This window comes from Bombina bombina, chromosome 1 (assembly GCF_027579735.1).
Source record: "Bombina bombina isolate aBomBom1 chromosome 1, aBomBom1.pri, whole genome shotgun sequence".
Taxonomy (NCBI): domain Eukaryota; kingdom Metazoa; phylum Chordata; class Amphibia; order Anura; family Bombinatoridae; genus Bombina; species Bombina bombina.
Window position 1 is genome coordinate 1,453,870,751 of NC_069499.1, and position 20,601 is coordinate 1,453,891,351.

Genomic DNA, 20,601 nt, shown 5'->3' on the forward strand with positions numbered 1-20,601 from the left:
TTACGAGCTACGGGTCGAGATCCAGAGATCCTCAGGCGGCGCTGATAGATGCTCTGGCGGCCCCTTGGTCATTCAATCTAGCATATCTGTTTCCTCCGTTTGCTCTCCTTCCTCGAGTGATTTCCTGGACCAAACAGGAAAAGGCTTCAGTGATTCTCATAGCACCGGCCTGGCCTCGCAGGATCTGGTATGCAGACCTGGTGGAGATGTCGTCTCTACCTCCTTGGAGGCTTCCGCTTCGAAAGGACCTTCTGATTCAGCGACGCTTCCATCATTGAAATCTAGATTCTCTGAAGCTGACTGCTTTGAGATTGAATGTTTGATTCTAGCCAAGCAAGGTTTTTCTGACTCAGTCATAGACACTTTGATTCAGGCTCGTAAGCCTGTCACTAGAAAGATTTATCACAAGATTTGGAGTAAATACCTTTATTGGTGTGAATCAGAGGGCTTCTCCTGGAGTAGAGTTATGATTCCTAGGGATTTGTCTTTTCTCCAGGAAGGATTGGAGAAAGGATTATCAACAAGTTCTTTAAAGGGTCAATTTTTCAGCATTATCTATCCTGTTACGCAAGCATCTAGCTGATGTCCCTGATGTACAGTCTTTTTGTCAGGCCTTACCTAGAATTAGGCCTGTGTTTAGACCAGCTACTCCTCCATGGAGTCTTAATCTTGTTCTCAAGGTTCTTCAAGGAGTTCCATTTGAACCTGTTCTCAAGGTTCTTCAAGGGGTTCCATTTGAACCTATGCATTCCTTAGATATCAAGTTGTTATCTTGGAAGGTTTTATTTCTGGTAGCGATTTCTTCTGCTCATAGAGTGTCTGAGCTTTCAGCATTACAATGTGAGCCCCTTTACCTTATTTTTTTATGCGGATAAGGTTGTATTACGTACAAAATTTATATTTCTTCCCAAGGTTGTTTCTGATCGGAACATTAATCAGGAGATTGTTGTACCTTCCTTGTGTCCTTATCCTTCTAAGGAGGAGAGGTTCTTGCACAATTTGGATGTAGTTCGTGCTTTAAAGTTTTATTTACAGGCGACTAAAGACTTTTGCCAGTCTTCCTCTTTGTGGTATTTTCAGGCAAACGTAGGGGACAGAAAGCTATGGCTGTTTCTCTTTCCTTTTGGCTGAAGAGTATTATACTTTTGGCTTACGAAACTGCTGGACAGCAGCCTCCTGAAAGGATTACGGTTCATTCCACTAGGGCTGTTGCTTCCTCATGGGCATTCAAAAATGAAGCTTCTGTGGAACAGATTTGCAAGGCTGTAACTTGGTCTTCTCTTCACACTTTTACAAAGTTTTACAAACTTGATACTTTTGCCTCGGCTGAGGCTGCTTTTGGGAGAAAGGTTCTTCATGCAGTGGTGCCTTCCGTTTTTGGTATCCTGTCTTGTCCCTCCCGCATCATCTGTGTACTCTAGCTTGGGTATTGGATCCCATAAGTAATGAAGATGATCCGTGGACTCATCGTGTCTTTAGAAGAAAAGGAAATTTATGCTTACCTGATAAATTTGTTTCTTCTTAGACACGATGAGTCCACGGCCTGCCCTGTCCTTTTAAGACAGGATGTTATTTATTGTAAACTTCAGTCACCTCTGCACCTTGGCTTTTGCTTTCTCTTCCTTACTTCGGTCGAATGACTGGAGTGGGAGGGAGGGGAGGAGCTATTTAACAGCTCTGCTGTGGTGCTCTTTGCCTCCTCCTGCTGACCAGGAGGTGAATATCCCATAACTAATGAAGATGATCCGTGGACTCATCGTGTCTAAGAAGAAACAAATTTATCAGGTAAACATAAATTTCCTTTTTACAGATCTGCTGCATCTCCAAACTAGCAATGTCCAGTTCAAGAAATATATATATCTTCCTTATTTATCTTTTATATACCATGCTATAGCACCCTGGCAGCTGAAGTTCAGTGGTGAGAGTGCATACATTATACCACTTTTTAGATATATCCCTAAGGATTTTTTTAATCCCTGACAAAGTGTTAAAACCATGTAAAAGTGATATTAAACCCTGTTATCCATAACAAATGCATGATCAAGTGCATTAGACTACAAGGGAAATACTGGAAAATGCTCTGTTAGATTACTCTATTTCCAGGTCAGCAATGCACAACTGGCTCACCAGCTGTGCTCACCTAGGTCCTTATGACAAGAGGCATATGTGTGTAGCCACCAATCAACAAGCTCCCATTAGTGTTACTGCTCCTGAGCCTGCATAGGCATTGCCTTTCAACACATTATACCAAGAGAATGATGTAATTTCATGTCCCTTTAATTTCACAATATTAGATTTTGCTCTGGAACATTCCCTCAAATTTTTTTAAAGTGTTAATTTTTCCAGTTAGTGTATTTTTTTTAATGTGTATACAGTTCATATATATTTACTCCATCTGATACGTTTTATTATTATAATGAATTATACAGTTATTTAAATGGACACAGCAGTTTATATCCAACTAGTCCTAAAGCCCGTTCACACGGGCCGTGTTGTGTTATTGATCTCTCTCTCTCTCCCCTCTGTCTCTCTCTCTCCCCTCTGTCTCTCTCTCTCCCCTCTGTCTCTCTCTCTCCCCTCTGTCTTTCTCTCTCTCTCTCTCCCCTCTGTCTTTTTCTCTCTCTTTCTCCCCTCTGTCTCTCTCTTTCTCCCCTCTGTCTCTCTCTCTCCCTCCGTCTCTGTCTCTCTCTCCCTCCGTCTCTGTCTCTCTCTCCCTCCCCCTCTGTCTCTCTCTCCCTCCCCCTCTGTCTCTCTATCCCTCCCCCTCTGTCTCTCTATCCCTCCCCTCTTTTTCTCTATCCCTCCCCTCTTTTTCTCTATCCCTCCCCTCTGTCTCTCTCTTTCTCCCCTCTGTCTCTCTCTTTCTCCCCTCTGTCTCTCTCTTTCTCCCCTCTGTCTCTCTCTCCCTCCCCCTCTGTCTCTCATTCCCCCTCTGTCTCTCTCTCCTCTCTGTCTTTCTCTCTCTCCCCTCTGTCTCTCTCTCTCCCTCCCCCTCTGTCTCTCTCTCCCTCCCCCTCTGTCTTTTTCTCTCTCTTTCTCCCCTCTGTCTCTCTCTCTTTCTCCCCTCTGTCTCTCTCTCTCCCTCCCCTCTGTCTCTCTTTCCCTCCCCCTCTGTCTCTCTCTCCCTCCCCTCTTTTTCTCTCTCTCCTGTGCTCTTTGCCCGGTCCTCGCGCTGCTGGTTGCAGGGGTGCGCGTGCGAGCAGCTGTGCTCTTTGCCCGGTCCTCGCGCTGCTGGTTGCAGGGGTGCGCGTGCGAGCAGCTGTGCTCTTTGCCCGGTCCTCGCGCTGCTGGTTGCAGGGGTGCGCGTGCGAGCAGCTGTGCTCTTTGCCCGGTCCTCGCGCTGCTGGTTTCGTCGGGTGGGTGCGCGTGCGATCAGCTGCTGTCTAAGGCCAAGTGTTTGTCTGAACTGCGCATGACGGCTTCAGACAAACTCTTGTCTTTTATAATATAGGATGATTCATAAAGCATTGTTAATTATATAATGACCAAATAAAGTTATACAAAAAAATATATTCTTGCCTTTTCAGTAATGGAGGGTCTTGCTCTATATTTAAAGAAAATGTGACGATTCCCCTTTTTATTTACACTAATGATTTGCTGAGGATTTCCTAATCTCCTCCATCCTCTAGAGGGTCAGTCTTCTAACAGAATCATTTCCCATTCAATAGAATTAAAGGGACATTGAATTATTCAGTTTAATTCCCCATAAATTATTTTAAAGGGACAATAAACTGTAAAATTGTTGTTTCCAATGACTTGTTATACCAGATGCATAGTATAAAATGTATGAGAAGTGTAGTTATCTTGTTTTATTTCTGTATATGAAATAGCTGATTTTGTTCCATAAAACGTCAACACATCAAAATGGGTTGAGCTTCAGATTTTATCTTATCACTTTCTGTACACACACTTGCTTCTTTGCATTATCTCTGTCTTTATACCAATGTTCTTTATACCAATGTTCTTTATACCAATGTTCAATACTTGATATTCAAAACCTTGCAGGCATTGAAAGACGCACAATCTTTGGGAATTTTTTAGACCTTGTATTATAATGTAGGAGTCTCTGTTTCACATAAATAACACTACATATCAACATAAACCTTTCTCAAGATAAAAAAAAAAATGTAAGGGCCTTGCAATACTGACGAGACTTTGTAGAATATCTCACCTGAGCGGAGAGGTTTTGAATATCAGGCCCTCTGAGAGACCAATTCAAATTTAACATGTTATTGCTTATCTCTCCTACCTATTGAGCATGTAATTTCTTCAGCTGGCTTTATAGCAGATAAGAACCATAGGCCCAACAACTCTGCCAAAAAATTTCTTAAAGTGTAAACGTATCTAGTTTGTAGGATATCCTTATGCTGGTTTGGCCTAGGGTTCTTATCTGCAGTCAAAACCTATGTTTTCTTCTTAAATGGAAAGAGTCCACAGCTGCATTCATTATTTTCTTTCTAATGACACGGTGAGTCCACGGATCATCTAATTACTATTGGGAATATCACTCCTGCTCAGCATGAGGCGTCAAAAAGCACCACAGCAAAGCTATTAAATATCACCTCCCTTCCCTCCAACCCCAGTCATTCTCTTTGCCTACGTTAGAGCAAGAAAGTGGTAAAGTTTAGGTGTTGGAAAGAAGATTCTTCAAGCAAGTTTGTATTATTTTTCAGCAGTGCAAGATTGTTCTGCTTTGTCCTAGGGTGTAGCCGTAGTCCATATCAGTCTCTTCAGTTGAGTAGTGGTGGCTTTCAAGCAATGGGAACTTGTGGGGTACAATCCTCACTGCGCCTCCCATGTATTTAATGCTGCCCTAACCATGCAAGCCTGAGTAAGATTACTCAGTCTTTGGTTTTATCCACAGGTCCATGTGAGGGAACTGGCCTCTCAAACCTAGTGAGCTGCTGTACTGCCTGGCAGAAATCTAAAGGTAAGTGCTAACTTTATTTTTTTCTGGGACAAAAATTGCAGAAAATAAAAGTATGGCACTTTAAAATACGATTGTGGGACAAGAGACGTTCACAAATTGCTAGGGGGATCGTTTTATTAATGGCAGCAATAGTAGGCACTGGGGACGAGGAGACTCATGGCTCAGTAGGTGGTGGTTTTGTTGTTACTTTACTCCCAACGGCTTTAGTAATACATTTAGCCGAACGGGAGGTTAACGTAACGCCCACAATGGGCTGGGTTAGCTGAGACGGCAATTTCTGTTGCGCGCCTTTTTCCTCCTACACTTCCTGTGTTCCGGAGGGGAGAAATAGCTTCGTCACAGATATAGCAGCGTTGCAGTTACCGGACTACAATTTACAGAAAAATAGAAGTTGAGTCCGGTTTATCTAGCAGAATAGTCACTCAGTTTGCAGTCAGGCAGGTACGCACCTCAGCTAAGCTGAGGTGTAGAGGTTGTCAGGAGTGTTTTTTTGGGATACTTTATTATTTTTATTGCAGAAAAATAAAGCAGTTTCTTTTTAAAATTTAAAGGAACAGTAACGTTTTTTGTGTGGGGTATTTTCTAAATAAAATATCCGTTTATTCTGTTTATTGGTGAATAAAGATAGACCAAGAGGCCCTTCAAGATGTTACATGTTCTTTATGTTTTGATCCCAATGTGGAACCACCAATCCCTTTCTGTTCCTCATGTATTGAGAGAACTTTGCATTACAGGGATAGACTTTTTCCTGAGCCAACATTGTCTAAGCGGATGCTGTTCAATAGTCTTCTGACAATGTTCAAGATATGCTGCAGCTTTCTCCTCAAGTGTCCCAAAATGTATCGTCCACACAGCCAGTGCCCTGCGCTTCCTCTCTTACTCCACCTGGAGTTACGTTGCAAGACATCACTTCCCTCATGTCCTCAGCGGTATCTGATGCGTTGTCTGCTTTTCTCATGCTGCAGGGAAAGCGCAAGAGGAAATGTAAACAATCAGTGAGTAAGGTTGCTGACACAGTCGTGGCTATTCCGAATGTCTCCTCCCAGAAATCTAAAGAGGTACCATCTGAGGGTGAAATCTCAGTCAGTGTAATTCCTTCTGCTGATACTGACGTATCTTTCAGGTTTAAGCTCGAACACCTCAGTTTGTTACTTAAGGAGGTTTTGGCTACCCTGGACGACGCTGACACTGCTGTCGTAGTCAATCCTACGAATGTCTAGTAAACTAAACAAGTACTTTGATGTACCTTCCATGGTGGAGGTTTTCCCTGTACCAGATTGAGCTAAGGAATGGGAGAGACCGGGTATCCCTTTTTCTCCATCCCTTTTATTTAATAAGATGTTTCCTATAGCAGACTCTATCAAGGAGTCTTGGCAGACAGTCCCTAAGGTGGAAGGGGCAATTTCCACTTTAGCTAAGAGGACCACTATTCCATAGAGGATAGTTGTTCCTTTAAAGATCCGATGGATAAGATGTTGGAGGGGTTGCTCAAGAAGATGTATGTACACCAGGGTTTACAATGGCAACCTGCGGTGTGTATTGCTACCGTCACTAGTGCGGCAGCATACTGTTTGATGCTTTGTCTGATTCTGTTTAGACAGACACTCCCCTCGAAGAAATCCAGGTTAGGATCAAGGCCCTTAAGTTGGCCAATTCCTTTATTACGGATGCTTCTCTACAGGTTATTAAGGTGGGAGCAAAGATTTCCGGGTTTGCCATACTGGCCCACAGAGCCTTATGGTTAAAATCCTGGTCTGCGGATGTGTCTTCTAAATCTAAGCTTTTGGCGATTCTTTTACAAGGGTAAGACTTTGTTTGGGCCGGGATTGGCGGAAATTATTTCTGGCATTACGGGAGGAAAGGGTCATTTCCTCCCTCAGGATAAGAGGAAATCAAGGGTAAGCCCCCCTCTCCCTCCAACCAGTCTTGGAACAAGGGAAAGCAATCTAAGAAGCCCGCAATTGACTGGACTGGATCTTGTGTGGGCAGACTTTCTTTCTTCGCTCAGGCTTGGTTTCGGGACATTGTATCCCAGGGATACAAACTAGAATTCAAGACCTTTCCTCCCAGGGGCAGGTTTCTGCTTTCAAGATTATCTGTAGACCAGATAAAAAGAGAAGCGTTCTTACACTGTGTTCGGGACCCCTCTGACCTGGGAGTGATAGTTCCTGTTCCAATGCAGGAACAGGGTCTGGTGTTTTACTCCAAACTGTTTGTGGTTTCCAAAAAAGAGGGAACCTTCAGACCAATTTTAGAACTCAAAAGTCTAAACAAATTTCTCAGAGTACCATCCTTCAAGATGGAAACTATTCGTTCCATTCTTCCCTTGGTTCAAGAGTGTCAATTTATGACAACGGTAGATTTAAAGGACGCGTACCTGCATGTTCCCATCCACAGGGATCATCACAAGTTTCTGAGGTTCGCATTTCTAGACAAACACTTCCAGTTTGTGGCTCTTCCTTTCAGCCTTGCCACAGCTCCCAGAATTATTTCAAAGGTTCTGGGATCCCTGTTGGTGGTGCTCCAGTAGTGGGGCATTGCAGTGGCGCCTTATCTGGATGACATTCTAGTTCAGGCACCATCCTTTCAACAAGCAAACTCCCACACAGTGATGTTGTTATCCTTCCTTCGATCTCACGGATGGAAGGTGAATTTGGAAAAGAGTTCCTTAGTTCCAACTACAAGTTTAATGTTCTTGGGAACCATAATAGATTCTCTATCAATAAAAAATATTTCTGACAGAAGTCAGGAAATCAAAGATTTTCGATTCTTGTCTGGCGCTTCAGTCTACTTCTCGGCCATCAGTGGCTCAATGTATGGAAGTGATCGGTATGATGGTCGCTGCCATGGACATCATGCCATTTGCCCATTTCCACCTCAGACCACTGCAGTTATGCATGCTCAGGCAGTGGAACGGAAATTATGCGGATCTCTCTCCACGATCAGTAGACAAGGGATTTGCTGCTTTGGTGGTTGTCTCAGGATCATCTCTCCTAGGGAACCTGCTTCCGCAGACCCACCTGGGTAATTGTGACAACGGATGCCAGTCTACTGCGATGGGGAGCAGTCTGAGGCTCTCTAAAGGCTCAGGGGACATGGACTCGGAAGGAGTCTGTTCTACCCATAAACATTCTGGAGCTGAGAGAAATCTTCAATGCTCTTCAATCCTCAGTTAGCCTTGGCCCGGTTTATCAGGTTCCAGTCGGACAACATAACATTGGTGGCTTACATCAACCATCAGGGGGAAACTCTGAGTTCCCTGGCCATGACAGTTATCCAAGATAATTCAGTGGGCGGAGAACCACAACTGCTGTCTGTCTGTGATCCACATTCCAGGAGTGGACAACTGGGAAGCGGATTTCCTGAACAGACAGACTTTTCACCCAGGGGAGTGGGAACTCCATCCATAAGTGTTTTCCAGCTTGATTCTCAAATGGGGACAGCCGGATCTGGATCGCATGGCATCTTGGCAGAATGTCAAGCTCCCGAGGTACGGATCAAGGTCAAGGGACCCCCCAGGCGTTACTGATAGATTCTCTGGTGGTCCCTTCGCATTTCAGTCTTGCATACCTATTTCCTCCGTTCGCTCTCCTTCCTCAGGTCATTGCTCAAATCAAAGAGGAGAGGGCATCAGTGATCCTCATTGCACCGGCGTGGCCTCGCAGGATTTGGTATGCAGATCTAGTGGAGATGTCATCTCTCCCCCTTTGGAGACTTCCACTAAGGAAGGACCTTCTACTTCAAGGGCCCTTCCTTCACCCAAATCTAGTTTCTCTGAAGCTGACTGCTGACTGCTTAAAGGGTCAAATATCTGCCTTGTCTGTTTTATTACACAAACGTCTGGCGGATGTACCAGACGTGCAATCGTTCTGTCAAGCCTTGGTCAGGATCAGGCCTGTGTTTAAACCCGTTACTCCTCCCTGGAGTCTTAACCTTGTTTTTAAGGTTCTTCAACAGGCTCCGTTTGAGCCTATGCATTCCTTAGATATTAAACTGTTATCTTGGAAGGTTTTGTTTCTTGTTGCCTTTATTATCTGCTCGCAGAGTTTCAGAACTCTTTGCATTGCAGTATGAGTCTCCTTACCTTATTTTTCATTCGGAAGGGAAGCAGAACTAATATTTCATTTAGGAGTTTGATTTAAATTCACTGATATTGTAATTATTCACTGATTCATTAAAAGAACTCTCCAGTTCATGCATTTTTATTCATATTAATTTATATTCATTTATAATTATACACACATTTTTTTCACCTATATTTCTATATTTTCATTTTATAAACTATATATATTTTCCAACTAAAATCGTCACCTTTAGAAACTTTTTTATGACTTCATGTCTTTTTTAATAATAATAATAATAACTGTTAGCCCCTATATTAGAACATAGTGTATGGGATTTATTAGCACCTAAAATATGTGTGTAGAGGAACGCTGACTCTCATAGGCCTAGATTTAGAGTTCGGCGGTAGCCGTCAAAACCAGCGTTAGAGGCTCCTAACGCGGGTTTTTTACGCACTCCGGTATTTAGAGTTTATTTACCGCGACTCAAAATACACCTAACGCTCAACTTTCTACCGCCACCTCAGACCCAGTAGTAAACATATACCGCACAAAAAAACATCCACGAATCACAAAACAAATATTACACAAAGTACACTTACACTCATACAAACACAACACTATCTTTATTTTTCGGAATTTTTATTTTTTCTTTAAAATACAAAGGATTAAAGTTGCGAGATCTCGGGTGTTTGAAAAAAATCCACACAAATCCATTTTCCCATTGACTTACATGGACATACGGGAAAAGACCCTCATATACCTACATCTAACGAATAACATTATCACAAACATACACTCATCGATGCATACAAACAATATACACCACATTACATACACAAAATATTTATTTATTACAAAAAGAACACGATTTAGTTACTTTTTCACACAAGCTCATGACGTCACTCACTTTACGAGGAAAACCAGTCTTAGAAAAAAAAATATAGAAATCTTTGGAGCCTCCATTGACTTCTATTGGGAAGACGTGCTCGTGCACGCGAAACCCTCATTTCCCTAACGCACGCAAATAGCGTAGACGGAAAAACTCCAAATACCAGCGCTAGAAAATACATGCTTTTATGCGTTAGACCCAGCTATGATAAATAGATCAAGAAATGACTATTTCCCTATGGTGGATTTATGTTTTTTAATATTAAATATTCACCACACCATAAATATTTTTAACACTTTTAGATTACATCAACTACAAATCCCCATCACTAGTAACACATTATTATTTCAATAAAATTACATTTACAATTAAAATAAAATTCAATACACATTTCTGGATTCACAAACACTACACAATGGGAAACATCTCTCATTTACCTTTATTATTGCATTTCTGTTATTCAACTCATATGCTTGCAGCAACTGCATATCTACATAGGCTTAACACATGATCACTCATGGATGCACATACATTACTTTTAACATTCACTCATACATGTGCATTCAAATGATGGGGGAAAAACACATTACATTCTCTCGAGGAATCACAAAACACAACATATGGATTTTACTGTACTTTTAACATCATGATTCCATCACCAGAAACCATTAGGAATTACCTACAACAAGAACATCATTACACCAGATTACAGATGTCACTTTATGGGAAGGAACAACAATGCCAGACCGCTATATAGAAGTCAGCATATGTGGGACACAATCACAATATATACGTACATGTACATAACACGCATCACCCATCACGCAACCACAAAGCACACATTTAGATTTTATTCAGCACACCATAACAATGTAGCACAATACAACAACACAATGAGGATTTCACAACTACATAGGCAGGTTAATAATATCATGACGTCATTAGAAGATTCAACCATACACATCACAGATTCACCACTGTACCGCCCCTTTAGGAACTTTAACACTCAATACTACAATACAACATATACGTAAAACACACTTTTGAACAGCATTATTATGGAGATTTCAATGGGACAATTCAGAAATATTGTCAGATCGCACATCAATTATATATATAATACTACAGATGACAGCCGGAAGTTATTCAGTATTCGTGCAATTTTTATGGGACGCATACAATATCGTCAGATCGAAAATCACTTATATATACAATACTACAGATGACAGCCGGAAGTTATTCAGCATTAGTGCGATTTGAAAGGGACGCATACAATATTGACAGCTCGGCAATCACTTATATATATAATACTACAGATGACAGACGGGAAGTTCGGAATTATTATTGCGATTTTAAAGGGACGCGTACAATATTCACATCTCGGCAATCACTTATATATACAATACTACAGATGACAGCCGGAAGTTATTCAGTATTAGTGCGATTTGAAAGGGACGCGTACAATATTCACATCTCGGCAATCACTTATATATACAATACTACAGATGACAGCCGGAAGTTATTCAGTATTAGTGCGATTTGAAAGGGACGCGTACAATATTCACATCTCGGCAATCACTTATATATACAATACTACAGATGACAGCCGGAAGTTATTCAGTATTAGTGCCATTTGAAAGGGACGCATACAATATTGACAGCTCGGCAATCACTTATATATACAATACTACAGATGGCAGACGGGAATTTCGGAATTATTATTGCGATTTGAAAGGGACGCGTACAATATTTTACAGCTCGGCAATCACTTATATATACAATACTACAGATGGCAGACGGGAAGTTCGGAATTATTATTGCGATTTTAAAGGGACGCGTACAATATTGACAGCTCGGCAATCACTTATATATATAATACTACAGATGGCAGACGGGAAGTTCTGAATTATTATTGCGATTTTAAAGGGACGCATACAATATTGACAGCTCGGCAATAACTTATATATACAATCCTACAGATGGCAGATGTTCCTTTATCATTTACAAACAATATTGCAGCAACATTGATCGATCACATTCGATGCACATTATACACAACTATGCACTTTCATTCATGTTAGCCTGGACGTGTGCTTGTTACTATAACATCGCGTTTAGGAAATATTGATTACGCATATGAACAAACATTACAAACATGCACTGTATGTGTGATATTTGACACTTTCACATTGAGAATCATTGTTTGAAACTAACATTTCAGCAAACAACAAATAAACGCCCACTGTGAAAGCATTCGCGCCGCTCACATACAAACAGGTGAATACAATCAGCAATCATTACAAACTCACTACCATTGGACTAATTGTACTATAAATCCCCCAAACAACATGGCCAATGCATCACTTGTGATCCACATCAGATCAAGTGCTTACCTTGTTACGCTGTTTTGAAAGATGGATGACGATGACATGGTAGACGCTGCTGGTGGTGCTATTGGCGAACTAGCTGTTGGTCGAATCAGGCAGCCTCGGCGGCTCAGACCGAGACGAAGGGGTCGTCTGGTTCGAGGTCCTCGTGTCTACAGGGTGAGACCCACCTTGGAAAACATGAGTGACTTTGAGGTTTTTGATAAGTATCGGCTCGATCGCGAACAGCTCATTGGCCTTTACGAGCTTCTTAAACCTCATTTGGAGCCACGTATACAAATAAGGACTGCTGTTCCCCCCATGAGTAAGATGCTAAGCTGTCTATACGTCCTGGCCTCCGGGAGTTTTCAATCCGGAGAACTGTACATGCATGGCCTGGCTCAAGGTACATTCTCTGGGGTGTTTGATAACTTTCTGAACGCCATGGTACGTATCAGTAAGCAATACATAGGATTCCCACAGAATGATGGTGATTGGAGGCGCCTGAAGCGGGAATTCTTTGATATTGCTCAATTGCCCAATGTCTTGGGAGCCATTGATTGTACCCACATTGCGCTGCGTGCTCCAATTGATGACTTGCCCTTCAGAAATCGCAAACATTTTCATAGCCTCAACGTGCAGTATGTTTGTGACGCACGGATGAGGATTATGCATGTGTATGCGAATTTTGGAGGTGCTTGTCATGATGCCCGCATCCTCTCTCTGTCGTCCCTGTGGAGACAGTTTGAGGAAAGACAAATGCCCCCTGGTTATCTCGTTGGTGAGTATTTGTGCACAACATGGTTAATTATTTTGACAATTGCCCCTGTATTTTTTAACTGTTAGCGTCATGTTCAGCTATAGGATTAAATTTAACCATTTGTTATTTACCGACGCTAATGTCTATTTTTATTGAAATGCAGATATGTAGCATGTCTTACCTTAAGTGTTCAGATAGAGAATGCAATGTAAACATGTAGTTAGCATTTTACACAAGGTTTGTTTTAGGAGAAATACGCATATGTAGCATGTCTTAGATGAAATGGCAAGATATTATCTCATGCAATTTAACCCTGTCATTGTCTTTTTCTGCTAATGTCTATTTTTATTGAAATGCAGATATGTAGCATGTCTTACCTTAAGTGTTCATATAGAGAATGCAATGTAAACATGTAGTTAGCATTTTACACAAGGTTTGGTTTAGGAGAAATACGCATATGTAGCATGTCTTAGATGAAATGGCAAGATATTATCTCATGCAATTTAACCCTGTCATTGTATTTTTCTGCTAATGTCTATTTTTATTGAAAAGCAGATATGTAGCATGTCTTACCTTAAGTGTTCATATAGAGAATGCAATGTAAACATGTAGTTAGCATTTTACACAAGGTTTGGTTTAGGAGAAATACGCATATGTAGCATGTCTTAGATGAAATGGCAAGATATTATCTCATGCAATTTAACCCTGTCATTTTATTTTTCTGCTAATGTCTATTTTTATTGAAATGCAGATATGTAGCATGTCTTACCTTAAGTGTTCATATAGAGAATGCAATGTAAACATGTAGTTAGCATTTTACACAAGGTTTGGTTTAGGAGAAATACGCATATGTAGCATGTCTTAGATGAAATGGCAAGATATTATCTCATTCAATTTAACCCTGTCATTGTCTATTTCTGCTAATGTCTAGTTTTATTGAAATGCAGATATGTAGCATGTCTTACCTTAAGTGTTCATATAGAGAATGCAATGTAAACATGTAGTTAGCATTTTACACAAGGTTTGGTTTAGGAGAAATACGCATATGTAGCATGTCTTCGATGAAATGGCTAGATACAGATTTATATATAATTTTTTTTTTTTTTTTTATGTTTCTGACAACTTTTAATATGGATTATGGTTTTTAAAAAATATATTTATACAACAATATACTAGTTTAAGTATTCTGTTTGAATTATGTTCTGTTCTAAATTTATAGGTGATTCTGGGTACATGAGCCGGCCTTGGCTCATTACCCCCTTGCGTAGCCCAACTGATGTGTCTGAGGAGCGCTACAATAGGGCTCATAAGAGAACCAGGGCGGTGGTTGAAAGGATGTTCGGGCTCCTGAAGATGAGATTCAGGTGCCTGGACCGTTCTGGAGGAGCACTCCAGTACAACCCAAAGAAGGTGGCTAAGATCGTTGTAGCCTGTAGCGTCCTGCATAATATTGCACAGCGGGCTCAACGTGCAGTATGTTTGTGACGCACGGATGAGGATTATGCATGTGTATGCGAATTTTGGAGGTGCTTGTCATGATGCCCGCATCCTCTCTCTGTCGTCCCTGTGGAGACAGTTTGAGGAAAGACAAATGCCCCCTGGTTATCTCGTTGGTGAGTATTTGTGCACAACATGGTTAATTATTTTGACAATTGCCCCTGTATTTTTTAACTGTTAGCGTCATGTTCAGCTATAGGATTAAATTTAACCATTTGTTATTTACCGACGCTAATGTCTATTTTTATTGAAATGCAGATATGTAGCATGTCTTACCTTAAGTGTTCAGATAGAGAATGCAATGTAAACATGTAGTTAGCATTTTACACAAGGTTTGTTTTAGGAGAAATACGCATATGTAGCATGTCTTAGATGAAATGGCAAGATATTATCTCATGCAATTTAACCCTGTCATTGTCTTTTTCTGCTAATGTCTATTTTTATTGAAATGCAGATATGTAGCATGTCTTACCTTAAGTGTTCATATAGAGAATGCAATGTAAACATGTAGTTAGCATTTTACACAAGGTTTGGTTTAGGAGAAATACGCATATGTAGCATGTCTTAGATGAAATGGCAAGATATTATCTCATGCAATTTAACCCTGTCATTGTATTTTTCTGCTAATGTCTATTTTTATTGAAAAGCAGATATGTAGCATGTCTTACCTTAAGTGTTCATATAGAGAATGCAATGTAAACATGTAGTTAGCATTTTACACAAGGTTTGGTTTAGGAGAAATACGCATATGTAGCATGTCTTAGATGAAATGGCAAGATATTATCTCATGCAATTTAACCCTGTCATTTTATTTTTCTGCTAATGTCTATTTTTATTGAAATGCAGATATGTAGCATGTCTTACCTTAAGTGTTCATATAGAGAATGCAATGTAAACATGTAGTTAGCATTTTACACAAGGTTTGGTTTAGGAGAAATACGCATATGTAGCATGTCTTAGATGAAATGGCAAGATTTTATCTCATTCAATTTAACCCTGTCATTGTCTATTTCTGCTAATGTCTAGTTTTATTGAAATGCAGATATGTAGCATGTCTTACCTTAAGTGTTCATATAGAGAATGCAATGTAAACATGTAGTTAGCATTTTACACAAGGTTTGGTTTAGGAGAAATACGCATATGTAGCATGTCTTCGATGAAATGGCTAGATACAGATTTATATATAATTTTTTTTTTTTTTTTTATGTTTCTGACAACTTTTAATATGGATTATGGTTTTTAAAAAATATATTTATACAACAATATACTAGTTTAAGTATTCTGTTTGAATTATGTTCTGTTCTAAATTTATAGGTGATTCTGGGTACATGAGCCGGCCTTGGCTCATTACCCCCTTGCGTAGCCCAACTGATGTGTCTGAGGAGCGCTACAATAGGGCTCATAAGAGAACCAGGGCGGTGGTTGAAAGGATGTTCGGGCTCCTGAAGATGAGATTCAGGTGCCTGGACCGTTCTGGAGGAGCACTCCAGTACAACCCAAAGAAGGTGGCTAAGATCGTTGTAGCCTGTAGCGTCCTGCATAATATTGCACAGCGGGCTGGGATGCTGCAGGCCGTCCCGGTGGACAGAGACCTCCTCAGAGATGAGGAGGATGATCCTGTTCTAGAGGGGGAATTCCAGGACGAGGGACTTGATGTCAGAGCAGACGTCATCAACCGCCACTTTAGACGGTAAATAATAGAAGTTACACTGGAGTATTTTCAATAGATGTGAACTCTAGGGAAATGACAAGTAGAGAATTGTGCAAACATGTTAGTATTGATAAAATGTTATAATAATATTTATTTCTCATAATATAGGTGATGCTCTGGGCATTGGGTCCTATAGCGAGTCTTTGCCACCTGGTTTTTATAGAGGACATCAGATGGTAAGTAGAAATGTATGGACTGTTGCTGGCATGATTTGTACACAAATACATAATATGGCATAAATTTTTAAAAATATAACTTTGTTTACACATTACTTATGTACATAATCAGAAAGGGATACTCTAGAATGACTATGGTTCAATGTCACACAGAGGTTTGTTCTGCTCAATATGACTCATCTTCACACTTGATAGAAAATAACACAGGTTCATACACAGGCTTAGTAAGCTAGTGATAGATATTTATTATGAAATGGGGGGTGGGAGAGGGGTACAGAACTGATTCACACACTTGTATGAAATCTTTATATATAATTTCTTACATTAGGGAGATGACTTAATATAAAGACTGAAAGGGAACAATTTGAAGCCTGACAGTGAAGATTTCCAAGACTGACAGTGGGGAAAAAGCCAAGATTGAAATTGAAGTATACCAATGGGATCATGTCTGGCATATTTAAATTCTGCTGACCTTGAAAACCATACAAAGACATGTTCACATGGTAAGTGCAAACTATTTGATAGAATAAGGCTGTGGAGACATCCTATTGGAGACACTTAGATGATTTTCTATTTTGTAGATGGTATTTCCCAGTCCTCTATTTAATGAACTGATGAATAAGACACCTATTGAAGATCAACTGTTTACCCCTGAATTGACATTCAAAGACCATGCATTGTCCAGGTTGGTGTACCAATGCATGCTAGTGAAGACTGTAGAATATTAGTAGCTTACATACATTAGTCATATTTAGTTCTTAATTAGATATTTAGGGATCACAATCAGACACTTAGATGATTTTACTTTTTTAGATGGTATTTCCCAGTCCTCTATTTAATGAACTGATGAATAAGACACCTATTGAAGATCAACTGTTTACCCCTGAATTGACATTCAAAGACCATGCATTGTCCAGGTTGGTGTACCAATGCATGCTAGTGAAGACTGTAGAATATTATTAGCTTACATACATTAGTCATATTTAGTTCTTAATTAGATATTTAGGGATCACAATCAGACACTTAGATGATTTTACTTTTTTAGATGGTATTTCCCAGTCCTCTATTTAATGAACTGATGAATAAGACACCTATTGAAGATCAACTGTTTACCCCTGAATTGACATTCAAAGACCATGCATTGTCCAGGTTGGTGTACCAATGCATGCTAGTGAAGACTGTAGAATATTATTAGCTTACATACATTAGTCATATTTAGTTCTTAATTAGATATTTAGGGATCACAATCAGACACTTAGATGATTTTACTTTTTTAGATGGTATTTCCCAGTCCTCTATTTAATGAACTGATGAATAAGACACCTATTGAAGATCAACTGTTTACCCCTGAATTGACATTCAAAGACCATGCATTGTCCAGGTTGGTGTACCAATGCATGCTAGTGAAGACTGTAGAATATTAGTAGCTTACATACATTAGTCATATTTAGTTCTTAATTAGATATTTAGGGATCACAATCAGAAAAAGGAATACATATTATAGTTGATATAGAGGTATTTGAATGGACATGAAATATTACATTTATGTTCAGCATACATATATTGTTTACATGTGATATACATTATTATGTATAAATTTAATTTTTGAAATTTAAATATTATTTTTAATCAACAATATAATGGTGTATGTATTTCATTAATTTAAAATGAATGTAATGATTATCTTTAAAAAATGTTGATCAAAGTTAGAGCATAGACACCATATGATTTTAAATGTATTTTATGAATATTTTACAACGTGTGTATTAACTTTGTTCCATTTTTATTATTTGTCATTTCAGATTGGCATCTGATGACTTCATGGAATATTTATTTATTTTCTATTAAATATATATTTTTTTTTTAGCAGATTCTAATATATATCAATATAATCTGTAAATAAATAAAACTTGGACTCCCATGACTGGTAGTTGGCTATTTGACAAGCACATGCATAAGAGAAAATAATGCATTAATAGTAGAAAATAAAATTCTTCAGAGAATATTAAAAGATATATTTTAACATTAATTGGGGAGTCATATTCTTCAATGCTTTTATATTGAAAAAGTATATATTAAAAATATTTAGGATATGTATTAATATTATGATTGTTTTAACATTTAATAAGGTGAAGTGGTTCAATTACATGAAAGTGACAGTGTTGTTGAATGTAAAAAGAATTGTATAAGATCATGTATCTTCCTTAGGTATCTCAAAACATTATTAGAAAATATTTTACAATTATTACATTTATAAATGGTAGGTCATTTAACTTTATAATTTTTAATAATTAGTTATTGGATGCCAGGTTAATCTATGTAATTTTCTAGTGGAGTCATTTAACTATACTTAGTAATATTATGTATTTATTACAATCTTACCTCTTGGGTTAGACATCAAATATCTATATAGAATGTAATTTCCCCTTTAGTTTATTTTGTCAATGTTAAATAAAAATACAATATGTTTGGGTCCTTAAAGGGGTCATTCAAAATGTATATTTTGTATACATTGTTACAAATATCATACAAGAATTTAAACATATTTAGAATGTACTATAGAATTACATTCAGTCTTTAAATATACTTGTTAAAATAAAAATAAATGCACATATCTTAGTGAATGATATAAGGCATCTATATGCAAACAACAATCAGCATCAAAATAGCCTATGTAGAGATGTATTTAATCCACGAATATATATAATTACAATATAATGATTGAATAACAAAACATATTAAGTTGGTCAAATATAAGATTATGATACAAAATGCATACATAACATATAGCTTAATGTCCCTCTACGCTGAAGGCTAAAAAATACCTCATTTAATAAATATATTTCAGTCAGTGTGTAAAACAATCTAGAAGTTAATCTAAATTTGCTTTACTCATATGTTAGACTCATTTAGCAAAAGGAAGGTGCCTAGGTTTATGATATATTAAGCATTATTGTGAAATGTTTATTTAAAGGGACATGAACTCAAAATATACTTAAAGGTAGCCATTTAAAAAAACAATGATTTATACATTCTGAATGAGTATTCTATTTTAATCAACTTTAAAACTTGTCTCATATTATGAATGCTCATTGTGATGTTGCTATCATTACTTTAGAAATAAGGCAGTAAATAGCTAATTTATTTGCTTCAGTACTCTGGACAGAACTTGATTGTTTGGAATAATTGATGCAACAATCGTCAAGGACAACCCAGGTTTTTATTAAACAATTGTCCGTAATATAAAATATCATTATTGATTTTCAAAGAAACATAACAAGATAACTTAACATTTGATAATCGTATTAAATAATAAAGTTGATTAACATTTCATGCTCAATCACCAATGGTAAATTTGTTTGGACAGTGTCCCTTTAAGAGCTTGAAATAGTGTATTTACTTCTCTTCCTATCTTGACATACTTTGCTTGAAAAGCATATCGAGATAGGCTCAGTAGATGAAGATTGGTGGATGCACAGAGATGCCTTATGTGATTGGCTCAACCATGTGCATTTAAATTTCTTATGTTGAGGATATATAAATACTAAGAGAAAATGATTTACATTTTAAAGTCTAAACAATCTTCTATCTCTACAGATCATTTGATACAATTGTTTGTAATGTCTCTTTAAAACTAAAGACGCCATTGCACAATAACATATATGAGCACTTCAGAGAAATACAAGCTCGAGGTTTATTTGCGAATAACAAAGCTGTAGTTTAACATTTATAAACAGATTATCAAAGTTACTGACATTCTTCCCGGAATTTTAACATTAATAAATATTGCGTGGGAAACGCATCTTCAAACACCAGATTAGCATATTTAAACATTAGTGTAATGTCACGCAATAGCACACAATCAATGTGCATTATAAATACATTTAATAGAGCAATGTCAATACTTCACAATCAATTTATTTAAAGAACAATAAAGACATACAATATTAAATGTGTATTTGTATTAAAGAAACAGACCGTTATTAAACCGAGAAATGTCTACAACATTAATAATGTGACAGGATGAGATTTTAAAGAGTATTTAATCATTAATATTTCACGGATCACGGATATTAAATCTGCGTCACACATATCCGCATGACAGGCCCATGAGTTACAAATAAGTCTACATGAAAAATGAAGTTACAGCACCACCAAGCGGTATGTGTAAGGAAGTTACTAAGATATGAAACATTAAGGAACGGCCA